The 15000-nt window shown below is 44.2% G+C and overlaps 1 protein-coding gene across 2 annotated transcripts in view; it reads left to right on the top strand.

Annotated features, from left to right (window-relative positions):
- ccdc102a (coiled-coil domain containing 102A) overlaps positions 1 to 15000 on the top strand; it is a 45978-nt gene that overhangs the window by 3670 nt on the left and 27308 nt on the right. The window contains exon 1 of one of the 2 annotated variants that reach the window (XM_035531535.1): positions 714 to 912. The exons of the other annotated variant lie outside the window; for it this stretch is intronic. The gene's annotated coding sequence lies outside the window, so the exon portion shown is untranslated. Of the gene's footprint in view, positions 1 to 713; positions 913 to 15000 lie in introns of those variants that run through there. 2 annotated transcript variants of the gene reach the window in all.

Raw genomic sequence — 15000 nt, 5'->3', positions numbered from 1 at the left:
TTTGAGTATGTAAATAATTACAGAAGGAAACACTACAGTTACAGTTCATGTGACGGTCAGTGCAGCTGTACAGAGGGACTGATTAGGACCTGTGGTGTCATTTAATAAAAACCTCCTGGTCTGTCTCTGAAATCTTTCTCCTTTTCTTTTTTAAAAATGTTTTCTGTATAATTCATGATGTTTTCAAACAGTAGTTTGCAACATGGTTGAATGTTTGGCACTCTCAGTGTGTGTAGAATTTGATCTCATCTTTGGTAGCTCCATTCCTCCGTTTGTAGCTGGACTTCTCTTCTGCTCTGTGCAGTAAATTGTGATGATAACCTCAGTACAGCAGATAACAGTGAACAGATCTTGGCACAATGCAGAACTGATCCTTGTTGTACCAAATCAATTTGTTCATTTTTGTCAATTAAAAAAATGAATGATAAGGGTGCCTTGTTTAGTGATGAACCAGCCAGTGCATGTTTAGTGTAGCACTGTAGGACTGGACTGGGATATTTGGCCTGCGGAATGGGAACTACAGGAAGGAAGTCTGATGGAATGGGGATTAGAGCAACAGAGGGAAGTGGTCTCAGGGGTCACCGCCAGTCCCTCCCACCCTGCCTTGGAGCTCCAGGAGCTCTCTGCCTTTGCGTCACCTCCGAGCCATGGAGGAGGAGCGCGCAGCTGGGAATAAACGCACTACATTACTGGATACTCTCGACCTTGGACCAGTAAGCCTTCTGCCAGATATTCTAGAGCAGTGGTCTGTGGCTACGGGAGGGACTGCCTGCACAGATGGTTATTCCGGGTCCACACAGCTCGGAGATCTTGGCCGGCTTCTGATGGACAAGGACCAGGCCGTTCACGGACAGCGGCATTAAAGGATTTGGGTCTTGAGGTGGATTCCAGGCTTTCAGAGTCTGACCATGTGTATGTACTGAAGTTCCTTCCTTCTTTTAAAGAGGACCCATTTGAACAAAACTTCAAGGGGTGAATTCTTTTGCCTTTTTTTATTTATTTTTTTTTTTATAGCTGTGCTATTTTGGGAGGGGAGGTGTAATTGAAATACAGTATAACCACTGTTCCATACAGGAGGACAGACTTCACCTTGACCTGACATTATTTGACACACAATTGTCACGTAAGAAATGTGTGACCTCATAAAAGCTGGAATGCTTTTTATGATGGTCCCATTTCACTATGGTGTGTAGATGAGAAAACCACAACTCTCCTCCTGTTAGGGGCTGGCGTCGGTCAGCTTTTAACACTCACGTTTGGAGACCAGTGGCTTTAGATACAATCAGTCAAAGGTCCCTGAGCTGACATTGAGTTTCTCTTTCGTGACGTTGTGGCTGGCCCACCACCCACTGGGACCTGTAGTGCTTTGTTTTAAAGGACTCCATTTCAGTACCCATTATCACTAGTACTGAACCTCCTTAAAGGGTTATACTGAACGTCAGCGTTGGTGTGTCCCACACAAGCTTAGCAGAGGGATGCTTTAGCACAAGCATCTGTCCTGGGAGAGCTCAAACCCTCATGTTTAGTGTTGTGGTCTCTGTGTCAGATCATTAGTCCACAGACGTACACGGCTTATGTGCTCAATAACCCCTACAGCACAGGCGTTGTTGATTAGCCCTGATTTTGTGGTCATGGGTTCAAGGCTCATGAGCGTAACTGGTTAGTGAGAGCGTATAGAAACCCTGGCTCATATCACAGTGAACTTAGCAATAATGTGTTTTAGTTTCCTGTGTTTTGTGGAGGTATTTCCTGTTCATTTGTGGAATGTCTTCCCTAATCTTCTTGGTTTGGAGTCTCTTTTTCCAGCAGGCGTTTAGTTGAGATGCTTTGAGACCACATTCACACTGCAGATGAAAGTGAATTAGGGCATTCTCATGCTAGAGGGGTTTTCCCGATCCAGGTCCACTTACTTTGTGAGTTCGGTAAGTTTGGCCAAGTGTGAAAGCTGAGCCAGGGAGCGGTCCAGGGCACTGATCTGTGGCTTTCTGAAATAGTTGGACTGGGGTTGGTGTCTAGTGAGCTCTGGTGTGGGCCCCTGCAGGTGTGGAAGCTGTCTTCTCCTTGTTTACATGTGCTCCTTCATGGTGGAATGCCATGTGTCTCCTAAAGGGGGTGCTGTTCTCTGCCCCAGAGTGTTTTTTATCAAGGAGAATAATAAAAAACAGTAAACAGATGAGCATAGTGGCTAACTTGCAAACCTACGCCAGAGACGTGATGGTTCAGATGGAGTTCTTGTGTGTGATAATGAGCCCCTTGCAAACCAGCCCAGAATCGATCCTGGGTGTGGACACAACTGTTTGGGACAAGTGTGAAAACTACATTCACACTGCAGGTGAAGGCGGTCCAAATCTGACTGACTGCTCAAGTCTAAATGTTTGTTTGTAGTTTACAGTATCTTCAGTACCACTTCAGTACCACACATGAAAGTGGCACAAAAAGGTCAGATACTGTTTTTGTTGTTCACAGTGCCATCCAAATGACCACTGTGTGTTTAACATGGAGACAAAGATTAGATTTGGGCCACTTTTACCTGCAGTGTGAACACAGCTGAAGTCTGAGGTTTCTGAACCAGTGACTGACTGCTCACTACTGGTTCTGTTCCATTTCATTAAATGCCAACACGTGGTGATTAGTAAATAGCACCACCTACTTTGTGAAAAGTCAATCAGAAATGCCTTTACTACAGTTTAGTGTTTCCTTTGCTGTTCTGGGGGGGTACTAATAGTTTGCAGATGTTGTAGGCCAAGGAGGGAATCTTCTGGGAGGTGGAAAACTCACAATTTCAGCAGATTGGCAGCCTCTGTCCAAGGTAATGTCTGTGCTAGGAGTAGACATCTGTTAGAATGTTGTAGGTACCTTAAAATTAGACTTGTTCTATCTTTTATAATCTGTAATGAATTCCAAAAATATTTTGCTTTTGTTTTGGGAAATGGAAGTAAAATAATCACTTCATATTTGCTAATTTTTAAATTTTTATTTTATTACATTTATTTTAAAACAATTAAAACATTTTAAAGATGCTTCAGGCTTACATTCAATGTAGTAATGTTTGTAAATGTTACCAGTTCAGATGTTTACTGGGTAGATGCTAACAGTTTGTCTGTCTGTCTGGTGTTGTGAAGGGCTTCAGAGAGTGTGTGTGTGTGTGTGTGTGTGTGTGTGTGTGTGTGTGTGTGTGTGTGTGTGTGTGTGTGTGTGTGTGTGTGTGTGTGTGTGTGTGTGTGTGTGTGTGTGTGTGTGTCTGGTGTTGTGATCCTGATGTTGTCTCATTTTTGTGATCTGATCCTCATTAGAACATTGGATAGACAGAGGAGCCATGAGCAGGTGGTCTTCTATAAACGTGAGTGTGTGTGTGAGATCTTGGGCTTTCTCTGTAAAGCTGCTGTTTGTAAGTGGGCTATAGATGGGAGAGTTAGATGTTCTTCTAATCCGCTTTCCCACATGGACCACATCTATCTATCTTCTCTTTAATTTATTACTGATCGGATTTAGGAAGCCAACTGCCAAGTACCATGAAACAGCTACTCTGAAAGAAACGCATCACTCGTCCAACTCTTAAGAAATCATTAATGTGTATACGCGTGAATGGTGGTCTTTAATCCCTGCCTGGTCTGCACTCCTGAATGAGTGATGGCAGTGCTGTCATTCTCCATTTATTGCCCTTGTAACCGTGCTGGTCTGAAGTGGATGTAAGACACCTGCTTTGGAGGAGATTTTCCTTATGTCTGAGAGTTTACTGAACAAAGTTAAAAACAAACAAAGCCCAGAGGGTTTTAAGCTCAGTACTGCTGAGATCCGAAGACAAAGCGTTTGTGTGTGAGATGTGGAGAGCTTCTCTGGCCGTGTGGGAGAGGACATTCCCTTTGGCTGCTGAGGGCTTTCAGTGCTGGGGGTCACTGCACGGAAACTAGCACAGTGCACACAGCTCTACCTAAACTGACTGAAAAATGAGTGATTGCTGAGAGCCAACCGGCTGCTCACTGAGTACATTTATGCGACTTACAATTATGATTGAGTACAACTTAAGCAATTGAGGGTTAAGGGTCTTGCTCAGAGGCCCAACAGTGGCAACTTGACTGAGCAGTGATGGGGCTTGAACCAGCAACCTTCCAATTACGAGTCAAGTACCTTCACCACTGAGCTACCATTGCCCCTGTGTACTATATAAATGACTCAGTCAATTCCATTGATGACTCGGACTCCAAAGTGGTGTATCAAAGCTGGAGGCTAATAGTGGAACCTCAGCACTGGCCTGATCTGTGTGTGACATCCCCAGCTCAAAGCTTGGCTATGTTAGTACATCTGTTACTCAATACACTGAAATAAAGGTGTTATTTAAGTGTAAAAGCTACAATTTAGGTGCTGCTGTATTAAATATGTGCATTAAATACATTGTATTAAAGACATTGTTCTGGTCATGAAGCCACTTGGCAAAACTTTGACACTCAAGTACGATGTGTATACACTCGATGTGTATACACTGTATACACTGTATACAAATACTAGTAGGAACAAATGGCAGTAAGAAGCTCCTCAGCCCACTGTGTGCGTAGTGCATTCCCGGGTCCCCCAGTCTTCATGGTAAACCCTCTGAGTGTTCTGAGGGAGGACTCATCCACATGTTTGTCAGCACCTCTACAGTAAAAAGGGTCTCATTTATTCCTTTTGGTAAGACCTGCTGTAACAAGTGCAGTCAGAGAGCAACACAGAGACATGCTTGTTATTTTAGTAATTTCTTAGCTGTAATAATAAAAGAATACACACACACACGTGCACACACACACGCAAACACACAATAAGACAGACAACTTTAGATTCTTATGCTCTGAAACCATGGCATTGTATATGAAATTAACCCATCAGCTCATTCTGTGTGTGTGTGTGTGTGTGTGTGTGTGAGTGTGTGTGTGTGTGTGTGTGTGTGAGTGTGTGTGTGTGTGTGTGTGTGTGTGTGAGTGTGTGTGAGTGTGTGAGTGTGTGTGTGTGTGTGTGTGTGTGTGTGTGTGTGTGTGTGTGTGTGTGTGTGTGTGTGTGTGTGTGTGTGTGTGTGTGTGTGTGTGTTTTTAAAGGTGTGCCAGGCAGGCAGCGCACACATTCCTTTGCCTGTTTTGACCTCTCTCTGTCTACCAGCTCTGAGGAGTTTACACCCAGACTGGATCTTTGAGCTGTGAAGCCATGTGACAAGTGTGTGGCGTGTTTGTGCTTATGGAGACCTGCGTACTTCTGAAGGACACAGACAAGCACTTCTGGTTCCTGTTTGTAGTAGGCAAGCTCCCACTGTAATGCACTGGGAAGTGTGCAAGTGCACTGGCTCCGGTCCCTGTCGCTCTGCTTCCTCCTGACCTGTTTGTGAGTTGATGTTCTTGGCTTTATTTTCTGTAGTTTCATTGTTTGTTCTTTGTCTCACAGGAGGGTCTGAACTCCAGCTCTGAGTGGACTCAGCCGTAGCAGAGTGTAGGACCCACACTGGTAGAGCCTTGTAGTACAGCGTTAAATATTAATGTTTGTTTTATGATGTCATTGCTCTGAAGAAGCAGAACACCCACAGAGATCTCATCTGGAACATCTGGGATTGGTCAGGATGTTACAGCACGTGCTTAAAAAAAAAAAAAGCAGATTTGTCTGAGGCCTCATTTGCATATTGTGGTCTTCCACATTACCAGCAGTACTAAGACAAGTGTTGTGACAATAATAACAGCCGATGTATTGTTCGGTCCATAAAGAGTCCCCAGGCCTTGATCTCTGTTTACGGGTTCATGTTGAGTACCTCAGATGTCCAGGTGTATAAGAATCAGAGTCTTAGTTACCTTCCAGTTGCCTGTTGACTCTGGAACCTGAGTTTGTGAGGGATGAATTATTGGACAAGCCAGGACAGCTGCATAAGGAGTAGAGCTCCTGCCTTTTGTGGAGGGAGAGGTGCGTGTGGACCTGGTCCATGTGCTGGAACATCCTGTCCTGGGCCAGCGTTCCTGTGATGGTCTCCGTGGTCACAGAAATGGTCTGTTCCCACCACAAACCATCTGTCCCGTGTGGCGCTCCCAGAGTAGCTAATATCTAATGATTAGGTCATGACATCTGTAATTGTGGATTCAAACACAGCAGGCCTTTGACCCTTGACCCCTTTCTGCCTTCTAGAGTTTTTTTGAGAGAAGGCTGACCATAGAAACCCAGTTGGGCTATAATTACAGTAAGAGGTTATTATAATGAACACCATGTTGGGTTCATTGTATCGTATATAAAGAATTTTTCAGATAGTACCATTTGAAGTTGAGCCTCTGTGGGTTTTTTAGAGTCCCAACAGGTCATCTGATTGCACTCTGCAGTGTAGCCGCACACATCACTTAGTCTGATGCAAGCTCGGGGGGGGGGGGGGTATACATTTTGTCATTTTGTGGTTTGTGTGCAAGTCTATGTTTACAAAATCTTTTTTCCACGGAGAATGTCGGGTGTTTGAGTTCAGTCTGTTTGGTGTTTGCAGATTTCTCTCTGGCTTTATTTCAAAGCTGAACCATAAATTGAATCAATTTCACATGTACACTGGGCTGAGAATATGAGTCAGAGTCTCTCTATAACTTGGTCAGAAATTAAAACTAATATTAAAATTTAAATGTCTGCTTCAACTTTGTGTCCTAAGGAGTCTTGCCTCACTCTCCTCGCTCCCTCACACACACACACACACACACACACACACACACACCACACCACTCTCTCTCACACGGACACTTTGTGTTTTCTTTCCCTCTGTAATGTCTTCCTTATTTTGATTGTATTTCTACTTTTTGTTTGTTTTGTAAAGCTCCCTTGTGTTTGAGAAAGCCCTCATATTAAAACACATCTATCACTACAGTGAAAGAGTGAGGACTCAGTTTGTCATGTCATCTGCCTCGACACTCACCCGGATGTTTAAGAGCAGAGCATTCCGAGAGGGTTCCATGGTCCCGGGACCCATCCAGCTGGATCACATCTGCTGCAACAGTCAAAACTCCTTCTCCTAGTAGAACCGTGACAGCTCGTGCAGTCTGTTTCAGCCACACACACAGACACCAGGAGTCCCTTGATATGAATGACTTTTTGTAGAACTTTTGAAACATTTGTTCATTTCTGGCACTGAAAAGAAGAGACATTTATTCTTTGGTTTTGATGTTCGTGGGATCACTGTGTGGGTGGAGTCCTGACATGTTTTGGTGTTTATGGGTTGGGGCTTTTCACTGGGTGGAGCATATGTAGGGAACTTGGCTGGAGTCTCCCAGCCTTGCCTGATGGAGGTGATGAGGGGTGTGCTGATCTTTGCAGAACTTGTAGCTCCCAAGGCGTGCTGGGTCATATGGGAACCCAGAGACCCACAGATCCTTCATCGCAGTGTATTACCCCATGAAGAACATGACGGAGAGGAGGAAGCAGCACTTTCGTTTGGGCTGGGGAAGGTTTGCTGTGTGGAACGGGAGCGCCTCCTTAATCCACAATTATCTACTCTTCTGTACTTTTTAAAGAACTTTAAACTAGATATGTTTCAAGATGGGTTTCACTGATGGTGAGATTCCGTTCTGTTGGGAAGATGGTAGAAAAGGGAACTTCCTGATCAATTGACCTAGAACTATAGAAATGTAAAATTGTTAACTGTGATTAGGTTATGCAGTGTTATATGTTGGATACTTACCGATCAGTAATTCAGTGCAGGCAGAGCACACCTCCCCATTGGAGAAACTGTGAGACTGTTTATAACTGAGGAGACCAGAGAGAAGAGACTGGATTCTGAAGTTACTGGAATGCTTTGTTGCAGCCTTTGGTGATTATTGTACTCCAGAAGCCAAGACACAGAGGCAGTCACCATTAAAAATGATGAATTATCCTGACACATTCTGAGGCCTCAGATCTTTAATGCAAAAAATAAAAGATTTAGAGGATTGACTTAATAAATAATTCTTTGTATGTTTATCAAAGAGCTGTAGGAATGCTAGAATGGTTATAAGAGCTGTGTGAATGCTGGGATGGTTATAAGAGCTGTGTGAGTAGAGTATCAAGTCCCCTGAAATGGAATTTCATCATAAGGGAGATGTTTTACTAGTTCCTCTAACTCTAGTGTGTCTGTTTTTTGTCTATTTTTGGCCTTTAATTATGTCTTGGTGTTGTTTGTGAAGTTTCTCTCTCTTGGAGTAAATCATGGGTCACATGTGAGCTGCTGTGTCCCACTTTTGTGTGTTTTCTGAGTTTGAGGCCACTGGAGCGCATGGAGACCCAAGACCGCACGGCTATGTGGAGAACAGACCTGAATATCGAGTTTATTGTGATGTCAAACAAGCCTCATTTGGGGAATTATAGGTCATTACCAAACCCCATTTCCACACACACGCACGCACACACAGGTAGACACATATATATATATATATATATATATATATATATATATATACACACACACACACACACACACACACACACACGGTCACACTGTATTGGCCTGCTGCATATATGCTGTGTATAAAGGCCTTTTCTGAATGGGACTGGTAATAAGTAACTCGTTACGGTCTGTCCTAGTTTAACGTCTCGCGCTCACGCTCGAGTTTTACATTCACCCCTTTTCCAGTTTCTCATTATAAATTAATCATGCCTCCATTTCCCCTTATTTATGCAGGCAAGGAAACATTTGTTTCAGTTCACCCGCACACACACACACACACACACATTCCATCTTCCCAGCTGTCGTTTGCTCTCACAGGATAATAGTAAATTAGATTTTCTGCCTTTTGACCTACAGAGTGAACTGGCGTGTGAGTGAGAGCGTGTAGCTGTGCAGTAAGGTCGGATATACCGTGGCCATGGTGAGTGAACAGTCGTGTGGCGTGCAGTGAGGTCAGATATACCGTGGCCATGGTGAGTGAACAGTCGTGCGGCGTGCAGTAAGGTCAGATATACCGTGGCCATGGTGAGTGAACAGTCGTGCGGCGTGCAGTAAGGTCAGATATACCGTGGCCATGGTGAGTGAACAGTCGTGTGGCGTGCAGTAAGGTCAGATATACTGTTGCCGTGGTGAGTGAACATTCGTGCGGCGTGCAGTGAGGTCAGATATACCGTTGCTGTGGTGAGTGAACAGTCGTGCGCGTGCCGTCAGGTGTCGTCCTACGTTTTTCATCCTCTTTTTCTTCTTCAGTCTTTCTTCCCTCATTTCTGTGAAGATTTCAGAGATACCAGAGATTGAGCTCTCAGTTCACATACTCTACACCCTCCCTCTCTCTGTTGATACCTTTGTTAGTCCAATGGGGCAGCCACAGTTTCCATAGTGACCAGGTGCAATCGGTAAAGGTGTACAGACAGACTAATGAATGACTGCTGCACCTGCGGACATTCAGACCAGATTAGACGGGTGGACACCAGATTAGAAGGGAACAGCAGTGGTGTTTTACAACTCTCTAGAGACTCTGTAATGTAGTAAACCACAACCGTTCTTGGGCCTTCTCTGTCTAGTCATATTAATTGCGTGATTTAACACAGTAACATAATTAAATTTCTTCATTCACTTTATCGTGTATTCAAATGTCATTCATCTGTTTTTTTTAAATGACTTTATTCAGGGTTAGATTGTGCCTGTTCATTGGGTCAGTGTGATTGTCCTAATCTAGATTAATCTGGCATTAGCTACTAGCGTTTCATTTATCCTCCACTGAGCAGGTCACGGCTCGTCCGCTGTTTGCCTGGTGGTTGTCGGGAATAAGCCCTGGTGATGAGTGCCCTTCTGCTGAAGTACATGGAGGTTTACTCAGTGTCTCTCTCCCTTAATCCACCTTTAATGGAGGATTAGGAGCAATGCATCAGTGTGGTTGGTGTGTGAGGTTTGCAAGGAAGCCTGACGTGGCGTCTGTCTCGCAGAGTGGATCCCTTCTGCCTGTTCTTTACATGGAGCAGGAATCCTGGACCTCCACACATTCCTTTGTCATACTGACATCCTCCTCCAGTCCATCTGGGGATTGTGGTGTGATCTACTGTCTCTGTACCACCAGCACAGCCATCCTTGGCTCTCGCAGGTCTCCTCTCCAGTATAATGTGGTGTTTTCTCCCTCTGTTGTCTCCGCGGTGATGTGCTGGAGAAGGACATTCCCAGCGCATGCTACGCAGCTCCATGTGTTGACTGTAAAGTTATCAGACACCAGCGCACAGATGTGGGCTTTTATCACACAGTTTTGACAGATATTTGGGGAGTTTATGTGCTCACTAATCACACTAATCACCTTATGAATGTAAGTCATGACTGTAAGAGCAGGATCCCAGAGCTGACTCTAATCCAGCGCCTCCCCAACCCGGGTCACACTGCTGCCCCCGATTCTCTTTCTACCCCTCATTCCAGGGTCCAGGTGCGCCTTTGGCCGGGTCTGTGGCACTGTTCACACGGAGGTGATGTATAGCTGTTTCCCCTGTAGTGGGCCGGACAGGACAACCACTCGACAGCTGTTCCAGTCTCCACAGAAAGTGTGTGACAGATGTGAAGATGCCCGGGGGGGTCTGGAGATGTTTCCACAGAGAAGTTCTTGGCTAGTCTCAACTTTTAGGGGCTGTGATCACGGGAATCACCCATGACAGAGTGTGGGGTGTCCTGACCATCTTAACAGGGCTTGTGGATGAAAGGAGTGGGGGGATATTTCTTCATAGTACTTTTATACCGTCTCCATGGTGACACTGCTGTAGTCATGGAAGGTGGTTACTGTAGACATTTTGTGTTATGAGTTCTGCTGTTTGCATAGCTGTGACTAGACCAAACCTCATTTACAGCTGGAGGGGGATAAATAAATAAATGTAAAAAATATATATATATATATATTTTTTTTTTTTCTTCTTTTTTTTCTGCTGCCACAAAGGCAGACTGATTCATTGTTTTTTTGTTTTTTTTTCCTCACTCAGTGGGATGCTTCAAAATAACTTATGTGTTCTGCACTATTAATTTTAGGCTTAAAATCAGTAACAGGCCATCTAGCATTTCAGGCGATATTTCTGCAGTCTTCCAGAACTCTGAAACTTCACATACGAGTTATGAGATTTAGTACATGTGCATTAATCATGAGGTGCATTATAAGGCCCTTTGGAGTGAACCTACATGTGTCATATGTAGAGAGCCTTGTCCAGTAGCTTGGTTTAAGGTCTTTTCTTATGTAGTTCTTTATAAGTGAACTGAGCTCAGATCTGTTCAACTCACCAGCTGCTACTGCCCTGACATCTTCTCATGCTCACAGTGTGAGTGAACGTTTAAAGAGGAATCGGTTCTGTTTCTGGTCCTCTTTAGCACTGATGAGATCTCATCTGTGTAACACTGAACTGTGGTCATGTACACGAGGTGGCCAAATTTAATGCTACTGTTATTTTCATGCGGAAGATGAGAAAACAGAACAAAAACAGAACTGAGATAAAACAGATAAGAAGACTAGAGAGAAGAGGAGCTGCAGGAGAACCAGGGTCCAGCCATTCTTCTCCAGCTTGGTCTTAGTTGTGAAGCTTCTCGTTGTATATGGCAGGCCCGTAGATTAGCCATGCACAAAAACATCAACTGGACATGGGAGGACCAGGGCATGTCTCTACCTGTACGTGTTGGATGACGTTGAGAGAGATCCATTTTCACGATTCATGAATCAGACGGTCCACAGTGCAAACTGAGCTGAGGCCAGCCTTCTCCTGGGGCCTTGGGGAGGTCTGAATACATTTGACATGTTCACATAAACAAAGGAAACCATGATGGAGACCATGTGGTCCAAATGTGAAAACACCACTAAAGACTGGTTTAGATGGTTTTAGACTGGTTTCTGTTGGGCTGTTTGGCGGGCAGGTGTAGAAGTGGCATTTTTGATCACTGATCCCCTTTGTTGAAACTGGCAAATGTGAGGAGTCTGTGCAGTAGCTATCTGGTACACAGACTAGTTGGCAGTAAACAACTTGGTGAATGTTCTGCCATTAATCATATTTTAGGGTTAGTATAGTTAGTAGTTATACAGGGACATTACATCCAAGAATGATTCTATTTACTAACATTAGTAGCTTTGTAGGAGATGGTTTAGGTTTAGGATTATGTTTTAGATTATCATTCCAGTTATCTTGCTGGCTCGTAATCTCAAATTTTGTGCTTCCTTCTGAGATTGTGTTTAAAGTGTTGAACTGTGGACACTTTGTAAAAAATGCTGTGTGTTGGAAGAGTCTGATGAAACTGAGCCGCCCAGATGTCTGCTTGCTCGTCACCTTTACTTTCACACCTGGTTGTAACAGACATCAAAGTGTGACAGTTCAGACTTCGTTTGTCTGTGTCTGTGACCTAGAAATTCACCTTTTCTGATGCACAGCAAAGTAGCGAGTGAAAGTCGCGTTCGTTGAAATTGCCATCTGTTTTGCGGAAGGAAACGTCACATTCCCGTTCTGTGGTCTGTCGAGGTTCGAGCTGTGGGCACCAGCAAACTTCCTCTCTCTTCTCAGACAGAAGTAAAACCGCAGCATGCACAAGGTGTGCTTTCAGTCACTTTGATGGAAAATAACACTAAAGTTTCACAGCTCCTGCCACATTCGTAATGCTTCAGACCAGTCCTACATCAGACCAGTCCTACATCAGATCATGCAATTTTCAAAATTTCAAACAACAAAATTACGCTAGCTCGAAGTGATGAGCCTTATTTGTCAAAAATTGTACAAAACATATTTGGAAATGAGGTGTTGGAATAAAGACTAGACTTCAGTGAAACACACCAGTAGAAACGAGGGGAGGAGTGATCCACGGGGGTAACTCTGGGGGGTAACTCTGGGGGGTGTCACTCCACCAAATTTTCTGCACTGTTGGTTCAGAGATGGGAGGTGACCATAATGAGTATAATGTCCTGTGTCAGAATATTGGTTGCTTAAAACAGGCATAAATCCATAGCTGGTCCAGTATTGTTGAATTGTCCAGTACATTGGAAGTGTTTTTATATACATGACATGTTACATAAACAATACGAAGGGGCCCACCCATATGAAGGTGTTTCAAGGTTCCTCTTTTCTCCCTTATTTGAAATTCCACTTATCCATTTGCCTTAAGATTCATCCTGAAATTAATGTAATTTCTTTATTTATTGCGGTGTAGAAGTGAGTTGTCTGACTCAACAGCGGCGTTGGGTTAAATATTTTCATCAGGAACATCCAGGTGTATTTTAAACGTTCTGTAGGGCCTCGGGGAGCAGAGCGCGTGTGGAGTTTGTCCCCTGTGTGCTCCAGCCTTGTTTTGGAAAGCGCTTCTCACTCAACAAGACAGGGCCTGCTATCCCAGAATGCCGAGCACGTTGCTCGACTGTCACACACGTTTACGTTCTCCCTCTTCTTTTGCATATTTCAAATTATCTTTTTTTGACCTGTTTTATTCTGGAGTTTTGTTCAGGAACATGGCTGCTCAGGATCTCACTACCAGCATTTCCAAGCAGCAGTTATCTTCCAGACAGTAGACATTTTTGCAGACGTAAGACCTTTCTCTGAAGACGTTTCCACAGCTGATGTCTGCTCTGACATCAGTGCTGCTCTGTTGACCTGTGATGTCGTTACCAGTACTATGGAAAGTTTCCGACACCAGCTTGAACAAAGAGGCCACGACCTTCCAACATTGTACCCGATTTGGTTGGGTTCATCTCAGGCAACAACTCTCTCTTTATCTTATCGGTTCTCCTGTGTGTCTGTGTGTGTGTGTGTGTGTGTGTGTTTGTGTGTGTTTCAGTTGGGTTCAGGTCTGGCAACAACTTTGTCATGTGCACTGGTGTTTTTGGCTCTGAAACTCTGGCTTGGGCATCCTGGCTGCTTGTGAATGAACCCAATAAATATGTGGCTGTGCAACTGTTTAACTGTGCAGCTGGCGTAGCTCTATAACTTTGTAACTGTGTGGCTCTGTAACTGCTACTGTGCAACTGCAGCTTTCTGTAGTCTTTAGTCTGAATGGCTGAGCTCAAGGCCCTGATTTAGTGTTCTGTTGAACCAGAATGGTGGCAGGTGCAGTATTTTACCAGCAGATACACATGTGCCTAGAGTGTAACACACATGTGACTGTCTAGGAGGAGTGTTACATTTACATTTATGGCATTTAGCTAATGCTTTTATCCAAAGTGACTTACAATTCTGAGTGAACACAACTTGAGGGTTAAGGGTCATGCTCAGGGGCCCAACAGTGGCAACCTGGTGGTAGCGGGACTTGAACTGGTAACCTTCCGATTACTAGTCAAGTACCTTAACCAATGAGCTACCAATGAGTTGTCATCCAAGCCAACGGTTTATGTATGAGTGGAGTGTATATGAAACATGGTTGTATAGGGAGTGTAGTGTTGCATTCTCATGTAGCCTTGGGGAGTTTCCATGACTACTGGTCCACTCTGGGACCTCCTCTGGGACCTGGCATCCCCCTGAACCCCCCATCCGTGGCTGTGTGTGTGTGTGTGTATGTGTGTGTATGTGTATGTGTGTGTGTGTGTGTGTGTGTGTGTGTGTGTGTGTGTGTGTGTGTGTGTGTGTGTGTATATAAATGTGTGTGTATGTGTGTGAGAGAATCTTCAGGGTTTTTCTCTCCTTTATTTATCATTTCATTGAAATATGAGGTAATGTGGTGTGTTTCTTTACTGAAGGAGTAATGTATTATGAGTATTGTAGTCTGAGTACCATGTCTGCAGTTCTCACTGCCTGCCTTCTACAGCAGGATGCTGCTAAAATTACACTTACCCTGTGTTGCCATGGAACGGTTTGTGTTGTCACGTCACTCTTGTAGCTTCAGAAAAGCCTTTTCCCATCGTAGTTGTCTGTGCTTAAGAGCACGCGACACACAAACCAGCCTGAAGTTTGCTTAGATGACGTTTAGTGTGGTGTGGGTGTTGATGGAGTGCTGTTTACACTCCAGTGAAGGCCAGGCAGGGCAGAAACCTCGGTAATGCAGGATGGGAGTGCTGTGCTGTCTATCATTTCAGCTCATCTTAGGAGAAGTGTTCTAACAACACAACCCAGACCTCACACACCTGATTCCACTAATAA

This window comes from Electrophorus electricus, chromosome 1 (assembly GCF_013358815.1).
Source record: "Electrophorus electricus isolate fEleEle1 chromosome 1, fEleEle1.pri, whole genome shotgun sequence".
NCBI lineage: Eukaryota > Metazoa > Chordata > Actinopteri > Gymnotiformes > Gymnotidae > Electrophorus > Electrophorus electricus.
The sequence above is the reverse complement of the archived record's forward strand: the minus strand, read 5'-3'. Positions and strand labels throughout refer to the sequence as shown.